Source organism: Sarcophilus harrisii, chromosome 2 (genome assembly GCF_902635505.1).
Source record: "Sarcophilus harrisii chromosome 2, mSarHar1.11, whole genome shotgun sequence".
NCBI lineage: Eukaryota > Metazoa > Chordata > Mammalia > Dasyuromorphia > Dasyuridae > Sarcophilus > Sarcophilus harrisii.
The window spans coordinates 336,841,691-336,864,601 of record NC_045427.1 but is presented as its reverse complement, the minus strand read 5'-3'; positions in this window follow the sequence as shown (position 1 = coordinate 336,864,601).

Below are 22,911 nucleotides of genomic sequence, written 5' to 3'. Positions count from 1 at the left end.
AAGAACTGAACCAGAAATTTTGGAAGATTGAAGTGGGTAACTACATTCACCAAGATATGATTAAAGTAGAGAGAGAGAAAGAAAAAGAGAGGTAGAGAGAAAGGGACAGGGAGACAAAAAGGGAAAGGGAGAGAGAGACAGGGAGAGGGAGAGGGACACAGGGAGAGGCAGAGGGAGGGGGAGACAGGGAGAGGCAGAGGGAGGGGGAGACAGGGAGAGGCAGAGGGAGAGGGAAAGAGAGATAGACAGAGAGAAAGAGAGAGATGAGAGAGTGAGCTTAAGCTAACTCAATGATCTGAGTTCAAATCCAGTCTTTTATTAGCTGTGGGACCCTGGGTAAATCATCTAATCCTATGCATCCATTTCCTAAACTGTAAAATGGAGATAACAAAAGCATTTCCCTCCCAGGATTATGAGAATAAAATAAAATATATATTTAAAAGCTTTGTACCTCTTAAAATTCTAAATAAATGCTAGTCACCACTACCATCAGATTTTTGGGAAAATGCTAACGGTTATGGGTATGCAGTCATTCAAAAAATTAAGAACAGAAAAAATTACCTTAAATACTAATTTGAATCAAGTGTGGAAATCAGTCTTAATCCTGTCTAGAAAGAGAATAATAAGCAATGAAGAATAAGAAGATATCCGGGATGTAGAGTTTTAGTACATGAATCCCATTGTAACAATTGTAATAGGGTTGCCATTCTATATTTCATCACCACTAACTGCAGCCTGCTCAAGCCAAGTGGCCTCTTTTTTTTCTGTGGTTTCTTTCTGTGTGGATAATTCTTTTTCTATTCCCTGGTCTGACTTTCCCTCTGCTTTTGCCACTGTGGCTATCAAAACTATTTAAGTTAGCTGGAATCCTGATGTTAGAATGACTAGGAATGGGGAAGATGCAAGCTCTCCTTCACTATTTCTGAAGACCCTTCAAAAATATTAATGAACAGAAGACACAAATAAGAGATAGTACCATTCACAGAACTGCTTACATCAGCCTGGTAAAGGGAAAGGAATTCATCCTATTTTCCATCTAAAGCTCTGGGAATGATTCTTATACCTTAAGAACAGTTTGAAAGAAAAAACAAGGTATATGAATTGCTTCTTTAATAAATAAATGGCATTCTGCTTCAGCAGTCAATTAAATAAAGGGAAAAGTCCTTGTATTTCCCAAGGGGTTGGTACACTCTAAAGGTGCTATAGCTAAATCATTTGCTTTCCTCAGCAAATAGCTAGGGAATTCATTTAGTAGTTTTATTGTACATATCCTTAATTCAGAACAGCCCTCAATGGTTCTGAAGAGGTTCAGCATTGTTCTTTTCCAGTGCAACAACCCATGTGAAACCCATAGATTTCATACCATCTCAAGATTATAATCATAACTCATAATTTCTTTTGATATGGACCAATATACATTCAACCAAACAAATAACATTTTGCAGAGCATCTTAAAAATAATTGAATGTTTAATATTTACATTGTGCCTATCTCAAATCAACCAAATAGTAAAAGAGGGGGAAAATAGAGATGAAGGGGAAAAAAACTCAACTACAGCAATTTACAAAAATGAGCAAATAAAAAGTAAAACTTCCCTCTCAATGAGAAACTCTAATCTCAATTTACTTCACAAAGCACATAGAGCTTGTCTCAGTGTGGATTCCAATTAGCGTTCTAATGCCTGAATTATACTGAAATTCACCCCTTACCTTCAGCTGAAAAATCAAATTGTGCTAAGTGAAAATTTTCCATGATTCTCTCATCACACAGCAACACCCAGGTAGAGAAGGGAAGGGGAAGATAGAAAAGGAAAGGAAGAGAAGGAAAAGGAAGTCAAATCTAAGGTTTGCAGAGTGTTTTAGTTATATTGCCTCATTTAATCCTCAAATATACTTGTGAGGTAAAAAGTATTATTATCACCATTCTATAGATAAGAAAATTCAACCCAAGAGAGTATCTGAGTTGTAATTGAAATTCTGGTATCCCTGACTAAGAACTCTGGGAGATGACTAAGAACCATTACATAGAATTCACAATCCCTCTATTTTTGACTACCTGCATTTTTTATTTCCTTCACAGGCTAATTGTACACTATTTCAGAGTCCAATTATTTTTGTACAGCAAAATAATGGTTTGGACATGTGTACTTATTTTGTATTTAATTTATACTTTAACATATTTAACATGTATTGGTCATCCTGCCATCTGGGAGGGGGGGAAGGAGGGAACAATTAGAACAAAAGGTTTGGCAATTGTCAATGCTGTAAAATTATGCACGTATATAACTTTAAATAAAAAGCTATTAAAATAAAATAATTATAGACAAAAAAAGAATCAATACCCATTATTACCAATATCATTTGATATAGTACTAGAAATGCTAATTATAGCAATAAGATAAAAATAAATTGAGAACAATGGGAAAATAAAATAATTTCTTTTTGCAGATTTTTTTGATGGTGTATTTAGCAACCTTTAAATAGAAGAAATTACTTCAGTAAAGTAGTAAGGCATAAAACAAGCACATATCATCATCCATTCTAAATAGTAACAAAAATCTGTGCCAGAGAGATACAAAGAAATTCTACTCAATATAATTTTAGAGTGTTAAAAAAATTAAACTCCCAAGGCAAATTCAGAAATTATATGAATACAACTATAAAACAGTCTTTGACGAAATACAGATCTAAATAATTAGATTTTTGAGAATTGCCCATGATTGGGCCATGTCAATATAATAAAAATTATGATCCTACAAAAACTATTTTTACTTATTCTGATCATATCGATCAAATTTCCAAATGATTATTGATTAAAAAGAGCATGAGAAGAAATGGAGTTAGCAGTACTTAATCTCAAGCTTTATTACAAATAATCAACATTTTACAACAATAATTATCAAAACTTTTGGTACTATTTAAAAATATATAAGACTATCAGTGAAGCATATTATGTATATAATTACAAAAGCAATCAAACCTTATAGTATAGTGTTTGATAAACCCAAAGATCTAAAACTACTGAAGCAAAAATGACTACCAAGAGTAATTTGCCCCCTTTAAAAAAGAATAATATTTTAGCCTTCTGAAAAAAACTGTTAATAAATCTGACAAATTACATTTGGACCAAAATCTCATATCATACATTAAGATAAGCATCAAAACTTATCCATGAACAAGATATAAATCCATAAAGAGACGAGAAAAGCAAGAAAGTACCTGTTATTATTATGGATAGGGAAAGAGTTTGTGAACAAAAAGGGACTGAGAGATTTATGGAACATAAAAAAACCAATATTTATTACTTACAATTCAAGGCATTTGTCACCAACAAATTCAATTAAAAAGTTGGAAGATACCCAGTTAAATAGAGGAAAAATCTTTTTGGCATTTGATAGAAGTTTCATGTTACATAGGTAAGAATGAGAGTCATTGATAAATTGTCAAAGTATGTAAGATAACTTCAAAGGAAGAAATCCAAGGTATGTGAAAAAAAGAGCTCTGTACTACTAATGATTATAGAAATGTAATTTAGAATAACCTTGAGGTTCCCCCTTAAAATTTATGAGATTGGCAAAGGTGATTAAAAATGAAAGTAACAGTTGTTGTAGGAACTATAAAATAGTTTTGCAATATCCCATTTAGTAATTTGCTATTAAATCTAGCAATTTTTAATTATGCCTTCACAGTCAATCAACTGTGCATACTCAATACAAATATATTAGCCATATATCTCAAGGTAATTTTTAAAAAGAGGAAAAGCATACATATTTGCAAAAGTATTTTTAATTTCTCTTTTTATTTATGAAGGAAGTGGAAGCAAAAGGCATGCCCATCTCTTAAAGAATGGTGGAACAAATTATTATTATTATCATATATGCTATTATCACACACAACCACATATAGGGACACTATTGTGCCAAAAGAAATGAATAAAGGATTTGTTTTAGACAAACCTGAGAAAATTTTTATGAATTTATTTACTGACAAATGAATGAAGTATTTATTAAGCATTTATTATGTGCAAAATGTTGTTTTAAGTATACAAACAGATAAGTATGATATGTTCTATTCCCATACAATTCATATTCTAATAAGGGAAATAACACAAGTTGCAATTGCATGGAAAGGTACCATGCTCCTTGAAGTGATGTACAGTGACAACCACATGCTTCTTTAATATCATTTCTCCTAATAAAATAAAAAGTAGAAAGTAGCCCTTTAAGGGGCTTAGGAGCCCTCATCCCAGTGATATATACCAAACATACTTTATACTTTTTCCTTGGTTACCCTCAATTTGTTTTTGCCAGTCTGCCAAAATGGCTTACTAAGGTGTGGCTGTTGGGCATGCTATAGCTTCTTGGAGCCTTAAATGACAATTATGTGGATCTGGTAGACACCGAAGGTGGAATACAACCTTGTAAAAATCTCTGTTGGACTGGCCACATTATTTGAATCCCTAATGTATGCTTGCCAAAAAGATTACTTTATGGAGAATTTATACAGGGCAATGTTGCTCACAAGGTGGTGAGAAAAAGCAATACAAAGACACTAAATGTCTCAAGAACTTAAGAATTGATTTATGAAATGGGACAGTCACAGGGATTATTTGTGCTGGTAATATGGTAATGATATAATCCCATGCTGGGATTACTCAGTTTGGCATGCCCTTATCAGTGAAAGTCCTGTGCTGTATGAGAAAAAAATTGAATTACCTCAGAAGAAATGTGTGATACATAAAGTTAGAGAGTATATCCTAAATGTTCATTTGTGTCTGCCCTGTGTCAGAGCGTTCCAAGATCATATTGGTCTTAGGAGCCACAATCAGACACACTGTAACTCTATTCTAACATGGAGATGCCATTTTGGTCCTCTTAAAGAATGAAGTGCAACAAGGAACGAACCAACAAACTAATAAAATCATATCAATTTCTGATATTGCACTATTTGACAATGCAATAGTCTTTAGTGCTAAGAACTTTCTTTCCTAGGTCTCTAAATGACATGATAATAGCAGCTTCAGAAATATTCAGCAGATTGTATATCTGGAGGATCTATGTAATTCCCCAGAATTATGCCTATGGCAATAGGATGGAAGATTTGCTTTCCAAAGGTTTTTGGGTGTAAGATTTCTAGACTTTTACCACTGGGCCAGAGGGAAGATGATGGTCAAAGTAAGAGTGGTGAGTTTTTCCTGTTTAGGACTTTCACTTGCCCAATTCTAACATTCAAGATTGTTATTTTCCTCAATTAATTTTGTACTTTCTGACTTCTGGCCATGGTGGCAGAGAGGAGGCACACAGCTGTGTAAGCTCTGCGTTTTCTCTCAGAAATCATTTCATGACAAGCCTCTGAAATGCTTGACTGAAAAAAAAAAAAAAAAAAAAAACGACAAATTTTGCTCCAGGGCGGGATGATTTTCGGTCAGGTGCAGGCTGACGGCAGCAGCAGCGGGAACTCGGCAGGCAGCTCACAGCCAAGAAAACCGGAGGGTGGGGTGGAGCGTGATCTCAGCAGTCTCTGCAGGGAGAGCTTTACTACAAGATTGGATACTTTGCCTTGGCAGCAAGTCAGTAGCCCAGCAGAGAAGCTAAAAACACTGGGGGTCAAGAATACAACCCCAAACAGCTGGAGTCTCTCAGGATCTGGTCACCCCTCCCCCACAGCATCTCAGCAAGCTCTCAGAGTCTCAATGCACAGGCACAGCACAGTCCTGCTAGTGCCTCGATGCTGCCTCCTGCAGTCTAGAGGAAACTTGGTAACACCACCCAGCCCCATGCCCAAAAAAAGCAGATTCCGTTTGGGTTTTTTTCTTTTCTTCTTTGCTAGTTTGTCTTTGATTCTTCTCTGACAAAATGAGCAAAAAATTGAAAAGGACCTTAACTATTGACACCTTCTATATGGACAGAGAGCAGACTCTAAACCCTGAGGAGACTAAAAACAGACGGTCTCCAGGTGAATCACCACAAGAGAAGATCATCTGTTCCTCAGCACAGATGAATCTCATAGAAGAAATTAAAAAGACTCTCACAATAGGGCTAGAAGAAAAATGGGAAAAGGAGAGAGAGGCTTGGCAAGAGAGTCTGGAGAAGTCATCCCACTCATTTAAAGACAGAGTGGATAAAGAAATCAAATCCTTGAAAAATAGGATTAGTGAACTGGAAACAGAAAATAGCTCTCTAAAAAATAAAATTAGTGAAATGGAAAAAAATTCCATAGAACAAAACAACTCAATTGGACAATTAGAAAAAGATATTAAAAGAGTTAAGAAAATATTTCATTGAAAATCAAAATGGAACAAATGGAATTGAATGACTCGAGGACACAACAAGAAAAAAAAGCAGGGGTAGCTATCCTTATCTCAGATCAAGCAAAAGCAAAAATGGATCTAATTAAAAGAGATAAGGAAGGGCACTATATCTTGCTAAAGGGTAGCATAGATAATGAAGCACTATATGCACCAAGTGGTATAGCCTGTAAATTCTTAAAAGAGAAATTAAGAGAGCTGCAAGAAGAAATAGACAGCAAAACTATAATAGTGGGAGATCTCAACCTTGCATCTCAGAATTAGATAAATCAAACCATAAAATAAATAAGAAAGAAATCAAAGCGGTAAATAGAATACTAGAAAAGTTAGAAATGATAGATCTCTGGAGAAAACAAAATGGAGACAGAAAGGAGTATACTTTCTTTTCAGCAGTTCATGGAACCTATTCAAAAACTGACCATATATTAGGACATAAAAACCTCAAACTCAAATGCAGTAAGGCAGAAATAATGAATGCATCCTTTTCAGAGCACAATGCAATGAAAATTACATTCAACAAAAAGCCAGGGGAAAGTAGACCAAAAAATAATTGGAAACTAAATAATTTCATGCTAAGGAATGATTGGGTGAAACTGAAAATCATAGATATAATTAATAACTTCACCCAAGAAAATGACAATAATGAGACATCATACCAAAATGTGTGGGATGCAGCCAAAGCGGTAATAAGGGGAAATTTCATATCTCTAGAGGCCTACTTGCATAAAATAGAGATAGAGAAGGTCAATGAATTGGGCTTGCAACTAAAAATGCTAGAAAAGGAACAAATTAAAAACCCCAGTCAAACACTAAACTTGAAATTCTAAAAATAAAAGGAAAGATCAATAAAATTGAAAGTAAAAAAACTATTGAATTAATTAATAAAACTAAGAGTTGGTTCTATGAAAAAAACCAACAAAAGAGACAAACCCTTAGTAAATCTGATTAAAAAAGGAAAGAGGAAAATCAAAGTGTTAGTCTTAAAAATGAAAAGGGAGAACTCGCCAATAATGAATAGGAAATTAGAGCAATAATTAGGCGTTACTTTGCCCAACTTTATGCCAACAAATTCAACAACTTAAATGAAATGGAAGAATACATTCAAAAATATAGCTTGCCCAGATTAACAGAGGAAGAAGCAAATATCCTAAACAGTGCTATCTTAGCAAAAGAAATGGAACAAGCTATTAGCCAGCTCCCTAAGAAAAAATCCCCAGGACCAGATAGATTTACATGTGAATTCTACCAAACATTTAAAGAACAATTAACTCCAATGTTATATAAACTATTTGAAAAAATAGGGATTGAAGGAGTCCTACCAAACTCCTTTTACACCACAGACATGATACTGATACCTAAATCAGGTAGGCTGAAAACAGAGAAAGAAAATTATAGATCAATCTCCCTAATGAATATTGATGCTAAAATCTTAAATAAAATATTAGCAAAAGATTACAGAAAATCATCCCCGGATAATACACTATGACCAAGTAGGATTTATTAGGAATGCGGGGTTTGGTTCAATATTAGGAAAATATTAGCATAATTGATATATCAATAGCCAAACTAACAAAACCATATGATCATCTCAATAGATGCAGAAAAAGCATTTGATAAAATCAAAATCCATTCCCAATAAAAAATTGAGGCATAGGAATAAATGGACTTTCCTTAAGATTGTCAAAGCATATTTTAAACCGTCGTAAGCATCAATGCAATGGGAAAACTGAACCTTTCCCAAAGATCTGGAGCAACAAGGTTGCCCACTATCACCATTATTATTCAATATTTATTAAAATTATCTCGGCTAAGGTTGAGAAAGAAAAAGGAATTAGAGTGGCAAGAGGAAAACCCTATCACTCTTTGCAGATGATATGATGGTATGCCTAGAAAGCCAGAGATTCTACTAAAAGCTATTAGAAATAATTCCTTTAAAAGTTGGGATATAAAATAAACCCCATAAATCCTCAGCATTTTTATAATCACCAACAAAATCCAACAGCAAGAGATACAAAGAAAATTCCATTCAAAAATAATGTCAACAGCATAAAATATTTGGGAATCATCACCAAAGGAAAGTCGGAATTATTGAACAAAATTACAAAAACTTTCCACACAAATAAGGTCAGACTTAAATAACTGGAAAAATATTATGCCTTGGATAGGCCCAAGGAAAATACCTAAGTAATCTATTTTTTGTGCTATCCAATCAGACTTCCAAGAAAATATTTTAATGATCTAGAAAAATAAAACAAAATTATATGGAAGAATAAAAAGGTCGAGAAATTAAGGAATTAATGAAAAATTCAAATGAAGGTGGCCAGCTGACCTGATCTAAAAACTATATTATAAAGCAGCAGTGACCAAAACCATTTGATTGGCTAAGAAATGATTGTTGATCATGGAATAGGTTAGGTTCACAAGACAGAATATCAACACAGCAAATGGGTTTGACAAAAAAGATCCTAACTTTTGGGATAAGAATTCTTTTTGACAAAACTGCTGTGATAATTTAAATTAGTTAAATGGCATGGACCCTACTTACATTGATACTGATAAGATCAAAATGGGTCCATGATTTAGGCATAAAGAACAAGATTATAAATAAATTAAAGGAACATAGGATAGTTTATCTCTCAGACTTGTGGAGGAGGAAGAAATGTGTGACCAAAGACGAACTAGAGACCATTACTGAGCATAAAATAGAAAATTTTGATTATACCAAATTAACAAGCCTTTGTACAAACAAAACAATTGCAAACAAGATTAGAAGGGAAGCAACAAACTGGGAAAACATCTTCACAGTTAAAGGTTCTGATAAAGGCCTCATTTCCATAATATATAGAGAATTGACTCTTAATTTATAAGAAATCAAGCCATTCTTCAACTGATAAATGGTCAAAGGATATGAACAGACAATTTTCAGATGATGAAATTGAATCTATTACCACTCATGTGAAAGAGTGTTCCAAATCACTATTGATCAGAGAAATGCAAATTAAGACAACTCTGAGATACCACTACACACCTGTCAGATTGACTAAGATGACAGGAAAAATGATAAACGTTGGAGGGGCTGCAAGAAAACTGGAACACTGATGCATTGTTGGTGGAGTTGTGAACTAATCCAACCATTCTGGAGAGCAATCTGGAATTATGCCCAAAAAATTATCAAACTGTGCATACCCTTTGATCCAGCAGTGTTACTACTGGGCTTATACCCCAAAGAGATATTAAAGAAGGGAAAGGGACCTGTATGTGCCAAAATGTTTGTGGCAGCCCTGTTTGTAGTGGCTAGAAACTAGAAAATGAATGGATGCCCATCAATTGGAGAATGGTTGGGTAAATTGTGGTATGTGAATGTTATGGAATATTATTGTTCTGTAAGAAATGCCCAGCAGGATGAATACAGAGAGGCTTGGAGAGACTTACATGAACTGATGCTAAGTGAAATGAGCCGAACCAGAGATCATTATATACTTCAACAACAACAAAATATATCCTACTATATGAGGATATATTCTGATGGAAGTGGATTTCTTTGACAAAGAGACCTAACTCAGTTTCAGTTGATCAGTGATGGACAGAAGCAGAAGAAAGAACACTGGGAAATGAATGTAAACTGTTTGCATTTTTGTTTTTCTTCCCGGGTTATTTTTACCTTCTGAATCCAATTCTCCCTGTGCAACAAGAAAACTGTTTGCTTCTGCACACATATATTGTATCTAGGATATACTACAACATATTCAACATATATAGGACTGCTTGCCATATAGGGGAGGAGGTGGAGGGAGAGAGGGGAAAACTCAGAACAAAAGTGAGTGCAAGGGATAATGTTGTAAAAAATTACCCTGGCATGTGTTCTGTCAATAAAAAGTTATTATAATTTCAAAAAAAAGAATTTTGCACTTTCTTTTCCATTTGGTCAATTCTACTTTTTAAGCAGTTGTTTTCTTTTCCCAAAATGTTGACTCTTTTTTCATAAATCTCTTGCATCATTTTCACTTCTTTCCCCATTTTTCTTCTACCTGTTTTATATGATTTTAAACTCCTTTCTGAGATCTTCCATGAGTACTTTCTGTGCTTGAGACCACTTCCTGGTTTTCTTTGGGGTTTTAACCATACGGGTTTTGTGGGGTTTTTTATTTTAAATTTATTTATTTAATATTTTCACCAATTACATTAAAAACATTTTTTACATTTTTTAAACTTTAGAGTTCCAAATTCTCTCTTATCCCCACTCCCAGCCCCCATTAAGAAACCATATGTGAAGTTATGGAAAAATATTTGAATAAAAGTCATGTTATTGAAGAAGACAAATTTTGGAGAGTTCTGGCGGGGGGGGGGGGAGCCAATATGGCAAAGTAAAGCCAAGAAGCTGATTGAGCTATCTCAGTTTTCCTCAAAACCCTAATGAAACCAAGACTCTGAATAGAGTTTAGTGGAATGAAACCACTCTCCAAATCAACATGGACTGGAAAAAGATCAAGAAAGGTCAGGCTTGCGAGCGTGAAAAAGATCTTCACCAGCTCAGACAAACTCTTGGAAAGCCAGTAAGAAGGTCTTAATCACAGCAAATCAGTCTTGGCTCAACAGAAGAACAAATCAGTGGGCAGCCTTCAGTCCCATCTCAGAAGGAAAACTTTGGAAAAACAGATTGTTTCCTGAAAAGAGTAGGCAAAGCTACCCCTTGCAAACACAAGGGCCCCTGTGCTCAAAGCCAAAGTTCAGAATTGCACCCGAAACTTGGGACAATGCACCCTTTACCCTAGGAACAGAGTTCAACCATAAAAACAGAGAGAGAGAGAGAGAGAGAGAGAGAGAGAGAGAGAGAGAGTGAGTACTAAAAGAAAAAAAAAAAAAAAAGAAAATGAGAAGAAACAGAAAAGAACCTTGACCATAGAAAGCTAGTGTCTCTCAAGCCTCTGAACTGGTTTTGGAGTAACAAGGCCCAGAAATATTTGGAGTGTAATAAATTTTTAGCCGAAGATATTTTGGAAGAACTTCAGAAAAGGGGCAGCTAGGTGGTGCAATAGATTGAACACCAGCCCTGAAGTCAGGAGGACCTGAGTTCAAATTTGGTTTCAGACACTTAACACTTCCTAGCTGTGTGACCCTAGGCAAGTCACTTAATCCCAATTTCCTCAGTTAAAAAAAGATAAAAAAAAAAAAAAGAAAAGAAAAGAACTTCAGAAAAGATCTGTTTCGATTGGGCATGGGGGTGAATGGTGAGAGGTGGGAAGGAGGAAGCAGCTGAAAATAGCCACAGCACAGAGAACCAGGGTGGTGAGGCATCTATGCTAGGGAAGTTACCAGGAGGCTCTTAGCCAAAATACATCAGGATTGACTACTCTGTTTTGGTTGAAAGCCAGTGGATCAGCAGATTAGCTGTGAGACATGCAACTCAAATACAAAAGGCAAATAGTGACTCTCTGAACCCCTGAATAACAGAGGACTTGGCCATGCCCACCCCGAACCCAAAGAAAGTCAGCAGCACCGGCCCAGCTGCTGTCACCTATAGAGAAAGATTGGGGTCGTCTCCCTTTGGCTCAAAGAGCAATCCTTAATGATTTTTTGTTTGATTTTACTGAGCATATACATAAGTGAGTAACTATAAAATATATACAAATAAATACAAAGGTATTTTGGTAGTCTAAGAAACTATTAACAGAGTAGGGAACTAAAAACTACATTATGTATTCGCTTGTTCTTAGCAGTTCCATTGGCCCCAAAACTCATTCACAAGGTATCCCAAGGAGAGAGATGCTTTTTAAGCTCTCAAGAAGGCTTCTCAACACATATAAATCGTTATTCCATTTCTGCCCCTCCTACTTCATCATAGCTCTAAAGATCAAAAATTATCTGATTATTCTTGGTTTGGGGGAAACAGGTATACTAATGTACTCTAAGTAGAGGTATGAATTGGTTGTTGTTGTTGTTGTTGTTGTTGTTGTTGTTAAAGCTTTTTATTTACAAAACATATCCATGGGTAATTTTTCAACATTGACCCTTACAGAACCTTTTGTTCCAAATTTTTCCCTCCTTCCCCCCACCCACTCCTCTAGCTGGCAGTCCAATACATATTAAATATGTTAAAATATATGTTAAATCCAATATGTATATACATATTTATCCATTTATCTTGCTGCACAAGAAAAATAGGATCAAGAAGGAAGAAAGAAAGCTAATAAAGAAAACAAAATGCAAGCAAACAACAACAGAATGAGAATGCTATGTTGTGTTGTTCCACATTCTGTTCCCACAGTCCTCTCTCTAGATGTAGATGATTCTTTTTATCACTGACCAAGTGGCACTGGTTTGAATCATCTTATTGTTGAAGAGAGCCAAGTCCATCAGAATTGATCATTGTATAGTCTTGTTATTGCCGTACATAATGATCTCCTTGTTTTGCTTATTTCACTTAGCATCAGTTCATGTAAGTCTCTCCAGGCCTCTCCGAAATCATCCTGCTGGTCGTTTCTTACAGAATAATAATATGCCATAATATTCATATACCATAATTTATTCAGCCATTCTCCAATTGATGGGCATCCACTCAGTTTCCAGTTTCTACAAAAAGGGCTGCCACAAACACTTTTGCACATGTGGGTTCACTTTCCCTCCTTTAAGATCTCGTTGGGATATAGTACCAGTAGAAACACAGCTGGATCAAAGGGTATGCACAGTTTGATAACTTTTTGAGCAAAGTTCCAAATTGCTCTCTAGAATGGTTGGATCCATTCACAGTTCCACCAACAATGTATCAGTGTCCCAGTTTTCCCATATCCCCTCCAACATTTCCCATCATTTTTATCATTTCCTATCATCTTTAGCCAATCTGAGAGATGTGTAGTGGTACCTTAGAGTTGTCTGAATTTGCATTTCTCCAATCAATAGTGATTTAGAACACCTTTTTATATAGCTAGAAATAGTTTCAATTTCTTCATTTTAAAATTTAAAATTTAAAAATTAAAATTCATTTAAAATTTGCAATTTATAAATTGGAAAATGGCTTGAATTCTTATAAATTTGAGTCAATTATTTATATATTTTAGAAATAATTCCTTGAATGTAAAAATGTTTTTCCAGTTTATTGCTTCCCTTCTAATCTTTTTTATATGTACAAAAAATTTTTAATTTAATATAATCAAAATTAGCCATTTTGTACTCAATAATATACTCCAGTTCTTTGGCCACAAATTCTTTCTTTTCCCACAGAACTGAGATGTAAACTATCTTTTGTTCTTCTAATTTGCTTATAATATCACTCTTTATGTTTAAATCATGTACCCATTTCTACCTTCTCTTGGTATATGGTGTGAGGTGTGGGTCAGTGCCTAGTTTTTGCCATACTAATTTCCAATTTTCCCAGCAGTTTTTGTCAAATAGTGAATTCTTATTCCAAAATCTGGGATGCATTTATCAAATACTAGATTACTATAGTAAATGACTTTTTTTTTTTTTACTATAAAGCTAACCTATTCCACTGGTCAACTACTCAATTTCTTAGCTAGTACCAAATGATTTTAATGACCACTGTTTTATAATATAGTTTTTAGATCTGGTACTGGTAGGCCATCTTCATTAGCATTTTTTTTCATTAATTGCCTTGAAATTCTTGACCTTTAGTCCTTGCAGATGAATTTTATTGTTATTTTTTCTATCTCTATAAAATAATTTCTTGATGTTTGGTTGGCATGGCACTAAATAAGTAGTTAATTTAGGCAGTATTGTAATTTTTATTTTATCAGCCTACCCATGAGCACTTGATATTTGTCTAATTGGTTAGATCTGATTTTATTTGTGTGGAAAATGTTTTATAATTGTATTCATATATTTCCTGACTTTGCCTTGGCAGGTAGACTCCTAAATATTTCATATTACCTATAGTTATTTTAGATGGAATTTCTCTGTATGTCTTGCTGCTGGAATTTATTGGTAACATATAGGAATGTTAATTATTTATATGGATTTATTTCATATTCCGCAACTTTGCTAATATTATTATTTCTAATAGATGTTAGTTGATTCTCTAAGATTAAGTATATCATATCATCTGCAAAGAGTAATAATTTTGTTTCCTCATTACCTACTCTAATTCCTCTCTCTTTTTCTTCTCTTATTGCCAAAGCAAATATTTCTGATACAATATTGAATAGTAATGGTGATAGTGGGCAACCTTGTTTCACCACTGGGAATGGTTCTAGTTTACCCCTATTATGTATAATACTTGCTGATGGTAATAGATGCTATCAATCATTTTAAGGAAACTCCTTTTATTCCTATGCTCTTTAATGTTTTTAATAGGAATGTGTATTGGATTTTGTCAAATGTTTTTTCTGCATCTATGGAAATAATCATAAGATTTGTTAGTTTGGGTATTGATATAATTAATTATGCTAATAGTTTTCCTAATATTGAACAAGCCCCTGCATGCCTGCTATAAATTCTACTTAGTCATAGTGTATTATTCTGGAGAGAACTTGCTGTAATATCTTTGCTTATATTTTATTTATGATTTTGTGTTAATATGCATTAGAGAAATTAGTCTATAATTTTTTTCTGTTTTCCCCTACCTGGTTTTGATATCGGCACCCTATCTGTGTCATAAAAAAAATTTTGTAGGACCCCTTCTTTCCTTATTTTTCCAAGTAGCTTGAATAATATTAGAATTAATTGTTCTTTAACTGTTTGGTAGAATTCACATGTAAATCCATTTGGCTCTGGAGATTTTTTCTCAGGGAGTTAAATGTTCGATTTTTTGTATCTTGGTCAATTTCTTTTTCTAAAATGGACTATTTAAGTAATTTTTCCTCCTCTGTTAATTTGGACAATCTATACTTTGGTAAGTATTCATCTATTTCACATAGATTATCAGATTTATTGGCATACACTTGTTTATTGCCTAAATGCTCCTAATTATTGCTCTAATTGCTTCTTCATTTGGTGGAAGTTCTCCCTTTTCATTTTTAATGCTAGCCATTTGATTTTTTTCTTTCCTTTTTCTAACCAAATTAACTAAAGGTTTATCTATTTTGTTGGGTATTTTTTTTCATAAAACCAGCTCTTAGATTTGTTTATTAATTCAATTGTTTTCTTACTTTCAATTTTATTAATCTCCCCTTTTATTTTCAGAATTTCAAATTTGTTATTTAATTGGGAATTTTTAATTTGCTCTTCTAGCTTTTTTAGTGGCATGCTTAATTCATTGATCTTCTCTTTCTGTATTTTATGCAAGCAAGCATCTAGAGATATAAAACTTCCCCTAAGAACTGCTTTGGCTATATCCCATAAATTTTGGTATGTTGTCTCATTATTGTCATTCACTTGAATGAAATTATAGATTGTATCTATGATTTGTTTTTTCACCCACTCATTCTTTAGGATTAGGTTATTTAGTTTCCAATTAATTTTTGGTCTGTTTTCCCCTGGCCTTTCATTTCAGGTAATTTTTATTGTATCATGATCTGGAAAAGATGCTTTTACTGTTTCTGCCAATACATGGTCAATTTTTGTATAGTTTCCATGTATGGACAAGAAAAAAGTATATTCCTTTCGGTCTCCATTCAGTTTTCTCCAAAGGTCTATCATGCATAACTTTACTAGAATTTATTTTGTGGTTTGATTTATCTAGTTCTGAAAGAGCAAGGTTGAGATCCCCAGTAGTTTTGCTCTCAAATTCTTTCAGTATTTCTTAACTTCTCCTCCAGGAATTTGGATTTTATACCACTTGGTGCATATATGTTTAGTATTGATATTACTTCATTACCTATGTTACCCTTTAGCAAGATGTAGTTTCCTTCCTTATTTCTTTTAAATAGTTCTATTTTTGCTTTTGCTTAATGTGACATCAGGGTCACTATCCCTGCTTTTTTTTACTTCAGTTGAAGCATAATAGATTCTGCTTCAGCCTTTTACCTTTACTCTGAATGTATCACTCTGCTTTAAATGTGTTGCTTATAAACAACATATTGTAGGATTCTGGCTTTTAATCCATTCTGCTATGCTTCCATTTTAGGGAAGAGTTCATCTCATTCACATTTACAGTTAAAATTACTAACTTTGTATTTCCCACCATCTTGCATTCCTTTCCCCTTTTTTATATCTTTCCCTTTCTACTTCTGTTCTTCTTTCTATTAGCTTCCCTCTTTCCTTTCCCTTGTCCCCTTTTACTTTCCTATAGGATAAGATAAGTTTCTTTGTAAAGCTAAATATGTCCAATATTCTCTCTCTGAGCCAAATCTGATGAGATTAAGATTCACTCAATGCTCATCCTCCTATTTTCTTTCCCTCAATTTTAATAGATCTTTTTTGTCTCTTCATGCGTTGTAATTTATCCTATTTTAATTCCATTTCCTCTTTTTCCAGTGGAATCCCCTTTCCTCCTTTAGGTTTTTTTTTTATATCATCACAATAAAATCAAATTATACCTGTATCCTCTTGGTATTTCCATAAAAGATACATATCTCAAGAGTTAAACATATCATATTTCCATTTAGGAATATAAACTTTTTAACTTTTAAAAGAAAGTTATTTTTTTCTGTCCTTTTTACCTTTTTATGCTTCTCTTGAGTCCTGTATTTAAAGATGATATTTTCTGTACAGCTCTGGTCTTTTTGTCAGAAATAAATAAAAATCATATCTTCCATTAAATGTTCATCTTTTGCCCTGAAAGATAATGCTTAATTTGGGGGAATAATTGGTTCTTGGCCACAATTTAGGTTTCTTTGCCTTTAGGAATATTAGATTCAAGGCCCTTGGATCCTTTCAGGTGGAAGCTACTATGTCCTAGGTAATGCTGATTGTGGTTCCTCAATATTTAATTATTTCTTTCTGGCTTCTTGAAATAATTTCTCCTTACCATTCCCAATCAGATCAGGGGTGTAACAAGGTTGACCACTATCACCATTATTATTCAATATTGTGTTAGAAATTTATCAATAAGAGAAGAAAAAGAGATTAAAGGATTTAGAGTAGGTAATGAGGAAATCAAACTATCACTCTTTGCAGATAATATAATGGTATATTTAGAGAACTCCAGAGAATCAACTAAAAAACTATTAGACGTAATCTACAACTTTAGCAAAATTGCAAGATACAAAATAAATCCACATAAATCATCAGCGTTTTTATACATCACTAACAAAATCCAAAAGCAAGAGATAAAAAGAGAAATTCCATTTAAAATAACTGTCGATATTATAAAATATTTGAGAATTTATCTGCTGAGGAAAAGTAAGTATAGAGGGTCAGAATTCTGAAAAGGTATTCTTGAATCAAAGACAACAGGGTGCTTATACTTAAGCACCTACTCAGTGTGAGATAATGGTTCTCTAAACATATACTTAATGTGATATGGTGATATAATGGTTGCACATGCTCAGTTGCTTTAGTGATGTAATCGTACTGAAGTATTTAAGGGCGGAGAGGACTGGGAATGAACCTTTCAGCCACAGACACAGAGGACCCTCTCAGCCATAGACACATGAAGGAAGTCTCTCAGCCACAGACACAGATACAGACATCCATCCCTGTGAATCCCCAATCTCCTTCACTCCTACAATAAGACCAAGGACTTGGACTGATCCCAAGGTCCTCCAGAGAGCTAGTCCAGACATTACAGATAAGGAACTATATGAGTGATACTACAAAACACTTTCCACACAAATAAAGTCAGATCTAAGCAACTGGAAAAATATCAAGTGCTCTTGGCTAGGTCGAGAGAATATAGTAAAGATGACAATACTACCTAAACTAATCTATTTATTTAGTGCTATATCAATCAAACTCCCAAGCAACTATTTTATTGACCTAGAAAAAAATAACAAAATTCATCTGGAAGAACAAAAGGTCAAGAATTTCAAGGGAATTAATGAAAAAAAAAAGCAAATGGTGACTTAGATTACCAGATCTAAAAGTATATTATAAATTAGCAGTCATCAAAACCATTTGGTACTGGCTAAGAAATAGAGCAGTTGATCAGTGGAATAAGTTAGGTTCACAGAACAAAATAGCCAATGACTATAACAACCTCGTATTTGACAAACTTCAGCTTTTGGAATAAGAATTCACTATTTGACAAAAACTATTGGGGAAATTGGAAACTAGTATGGCAGAAACTAGGCATTGACCCACACCTAACACCATATATCAAGATAAGGTAGAAATGGGTTCATGATCTAGACATAAAAAAATAAAAATGATAATATAAACAAATTAGAAGAACATAGGATAGTTTACTTCTCAGATCTGTGGAGAAGGAAGTAATTTGCAACCAAAGAAGAACTAGAGATCATTATTGATCACAAAATGGGTAATTTTAATTATATCAAGTTAAAAAGGTTTTGTATAAATGAAACTAATGCAGACAAGATTAGAAGGGAAGCAATAAACTGGGAAGACATTTTTACATTCAAAGGTTCTGATAAAGGTCTCATTTCTAAAATATATAAAGAACTGACTCAAATTTATAATAGTTCAAGCCATTCTCCAATTAATAAAAGGTCAAACAATATGAACAATTTTCAGATGAAGAAATTGAAACTATTTCTAGTCATATGAAAAGGTGCTCCAAATCACTATTGATCAGCAAATTAAGAGAACTTTGAGATACCACTACATACCTATCAGATTGGCTAAGATCATAGGAAACAATAATGACCAATGTTGGAGAAGATGTGGGAAAACTGGGACACTGGTACATTGTTGGTGGAACTATGAACTGCTCCAACCTTTCTGGAGAACAAGTTGGAACTGTGCTTTAAAAAAAAAAATTACATACCCTTTGATCCAGTAGTGTTTCTAGTGGGATAGTGTTTCTACTGATACTAAGTGAAATGAGCAGAACCAGGAGACCATTATACATGGCAACAGTGAGATTATATGACAATCAATTCTGATGGACATGGCTCTTTGTAAACTGTAATGGATCCAATCATTCTCGAGAGCAATTTGGAACTATGCTCAAAAAGTTATCAAACTGTGCACACCCTTTGATCCAGCTGTGTTTCTACTGGTACTATAACCCAATGAGATCTTAAAGGAGGGAAGTGCAAAAGTGTTTTTGGCAGTTCTTTTGTGGTGGTAAAAACTAGAAACTGAATGGATGCCCATCAGTTGGGGAATGACTTACTTAATAAGTTATGATATATGGATATTATGGAATATTATTGTTCTATAAGAAATGATCAGCAGGATGATTTCAGGGAGACCAGGAGAGATTTACATGAAGTCATGTTAAGTGAAGTCAGAAAAAGTAGGAGTTCCTTATATATTGCAATAGCAAGATTATGCAATAATTAATTGTTGCTGTTCTTTTTCCAAAACACAGCCAGGTGATAAAAGTTCAAATCTTTTATTGTGTCCTTCAATATATCCCGGTTAGCCCAGAGGCCTATCTCTCCGCTTGGTTCTAAGAGCTCCGCCCAAATGTCTCCAAATCCAGAGGTTTGTCCTTCCGACTCCAGCCAGCACCAAGGTAGAAGATACAATGAATCTCTCTTGCCTTGAAGATAGGGCTTGTGGGCTTCCTTGCAGAGTGCTCCTCTCCGACCCCTGGGAATGTTCCCAAATAACTCCTTCGAGTGGCTCACTGGAGCTGTATTTATGCTACTTCTCTGAGAGTGGGATTGTGGGATATCTCCCAGCATGCTCTCTGGCCCTAAGAGCTTCAATGGTAGGTGTGAATTCAGATATCTCTTTCTAATCCCTGAAATCTCCCAAACATGTGAACTCCAATGAGTACTTAAATATTTCTTGCTTCTATGAACTCTCTAAAGGTGTGAACACAAGCATTGTTACCATTGTTACCTTGTTTAAGTTCTGGCCCAAAAATCTCCTTCTAAGATCAAATCAATCATATTGAAACATGCTAAATTAGATAATTATTGTCTCTATCAACTCTAATGGCTTAACACTTTGTAAAGATTCCAACAATTAATTCTGATGGACCTGGTTCTTTTCTTCAATGAGATGATTCAAATAAGTTCCAATAGTCTTGTGATGAAAAGAGCCATTTGCACCCAGACAGAGGATTGTGGTAAGTGAGTGTAGATAACAATATAGTGTTTTCATTCTTTTTGTTGTTTTCTTTCTCATTTTTTCCCTTTTTGATCTGATTTTTCTTGTGCAGCATGATAATTAGGAAACTATATATAGAAGAATTGCACATGTTCAACATATATTGGATTAGTTGCCATCTAAGGATGGGGGTGGGAGGAAGAGAGGGACAGAATTTAAACACAAGGTTTTGCAAGGATGAATACTGAAAATTATCTATGCATATGTTTTGAAAATAAAAAGTTTTAATAAAAAATAGACCAAATACAAAAAAAAATCAACTGACTAAATAAAGCAACACCTTCAAAAATTGAATTACCTAATGGAAAAAAAAGGTACAAAAGCTACCTGAAAAAAATCACACATTAAAAACTAGAATGGGGAAGATGGAAACTAATGATGACTGTATGAGACAGTGAGTATTAGTTAAACAATCTAAAAAGAATGAAAAAATGGAAGAAAATGTGAAATACCTCATTGGAAAAACAGACATCCTAGAAAATAGATCCAGAGGAGATAATTTAAAAATCATTCGCTTACTTGCATGCCAAGACCAAAAAAAGAGCCTAGATAGAATGCTTCAGGTGATGATTAAGGATAACTCCCCTGATATTCTAGGTTCAAAGAGGGAAATACTCAATTGAAAGAATTTGTCAATCACCTTCAGAAAGAGATCCCACCAGGAAAACCCCAAGAAACATTATTGTGAAACTCCAGAACAACAATCTCAAGGCAAAAACACTGCAACCTTCTGGACAAAAACAATTGAAATATAAAGAAATAATCATCAGAATAACCCAGAATCTGTCAGCTTTTACAAATAAGGATGGGAGGGCCTAGAATATTATATTCCGGAAGGAAAAGGACCTGGAGTTACAACCAAGAATTAACTTTCCAGGGAGACTCAGCATCATCTTTCAGGGAAGGTGATGGATTGTTAATGAAGTAAAAGACTTTCAATCATTTCTATTTTAAGAATCAGAAGTAAACAGAAAATTTAATCTGCAAACACATGACTCAGGAGAAGCATAGAAAGGTAAGCAAGGAAATATATATATATATATATTATTTAAAAGTTAAACTATTTATGTCCCTGCATAGGAAAATGATATCTGTAAATCTTGAGAACTCTATCTGGCACTAGGGCAAACAGAAGGGGACATCACATGGACAGAAAGTGTATTTGTGAATGAATAAGTAGGAGGAGAAAGAGGAAAGGAAAAAGAAGGGCAGGATAGAAGTGAAGGCAGAAAGACTAAGAACAAAGATAAGAGAAGGAGGGGAAAAGGTGATAGAAGATAAAAATAGTGGGTGGAGTGGGTAAAAAAACACTGGTAAGAGAAGAAAAGTATATATAGGAGAAGTATATATATATATATATATATATATATATATATAAATAGGATGAAGGGAAATACAGAGCTGGTAATCATAATTGTGAACATGAATGGGATGAACTCTCCCATAAAATGGAAGCGAATGAAATAGCAAAATGGATCAAAAAAACAGAATCCTACAATATGCATTAATGTATTGTTGGTAGAGTTGTGAAGCAATCCAACCATTCTGGAGCATAATCTGAAATTATACCCAAAAGGCTAACAAACTGTTCATACCTTTGGACCCAGCGATACCAATAGTGGATCTGTATCCCAAGGAAATCATAAAAGATGAAAAGACCCACATATACAAAATGTTTGTACCATCTCTTTTTGTGATGGCAAAGATTCACAAAATGATGCCCATCAATTGAGTAATGGCTGAATTAGTTGTGTTATATGAACACAATGGAATGTTATTGTTTTGTAAAAAAATTGATGAACAAGCTGATTTTACAAAGGCCTGAAAAAAATTTACATGAACTTATGTTTAGCAAAACAATCAGAACCAGGAATACATAATAACAGTAATGATCAACTATGAAAGACTTGGTTCTTCTCAGTGGTTTAATGATCCAAAGCAATCACAATAGACTTTGGATAGAAAATGCTACCTATATCCAGAAAAAAAAAAAAAAACTATGGAGATTGAATGTAAATTAACACATGCTCTGTTCAGTTCTTTTTTCTGTTTTTTTTTTCTCTCCAATGGTTTTTCCTTTTGCTTTGATTTTTCTCTCCCAACATGATTCATAAAGCAACATTTGTTAAAAATAAATAAACTAAGTGGAAGAAAACACACACACACACACACACACAAAAGCATAGATGTCCCACCCAAATAAAAAATCTTCATGAAAAATTAAATTTTAAAAAAGTATGATTCACTCTGTATTCAGACACAATCAATTTCTTCTCTAGGTATGGATAGGATTTTTCATCTTAAGTCTTTCAGAGTATTTGTGAGTCATTTTGCTGCTGAGAAGAGTGAAGTCATTTACAGGTAGTCATCCCAGAACACTGCTTGAGTTCATGGAGGACTTTCTAAGGTTTTTCCCAAAAACATTCTATTCATCACTTCCCATAGAACAACAATATTCCATAACAATCACATACCACAATGTATTCAATCATTCCTCAATTGGTGGACATCCCTTCAATTTCCAAT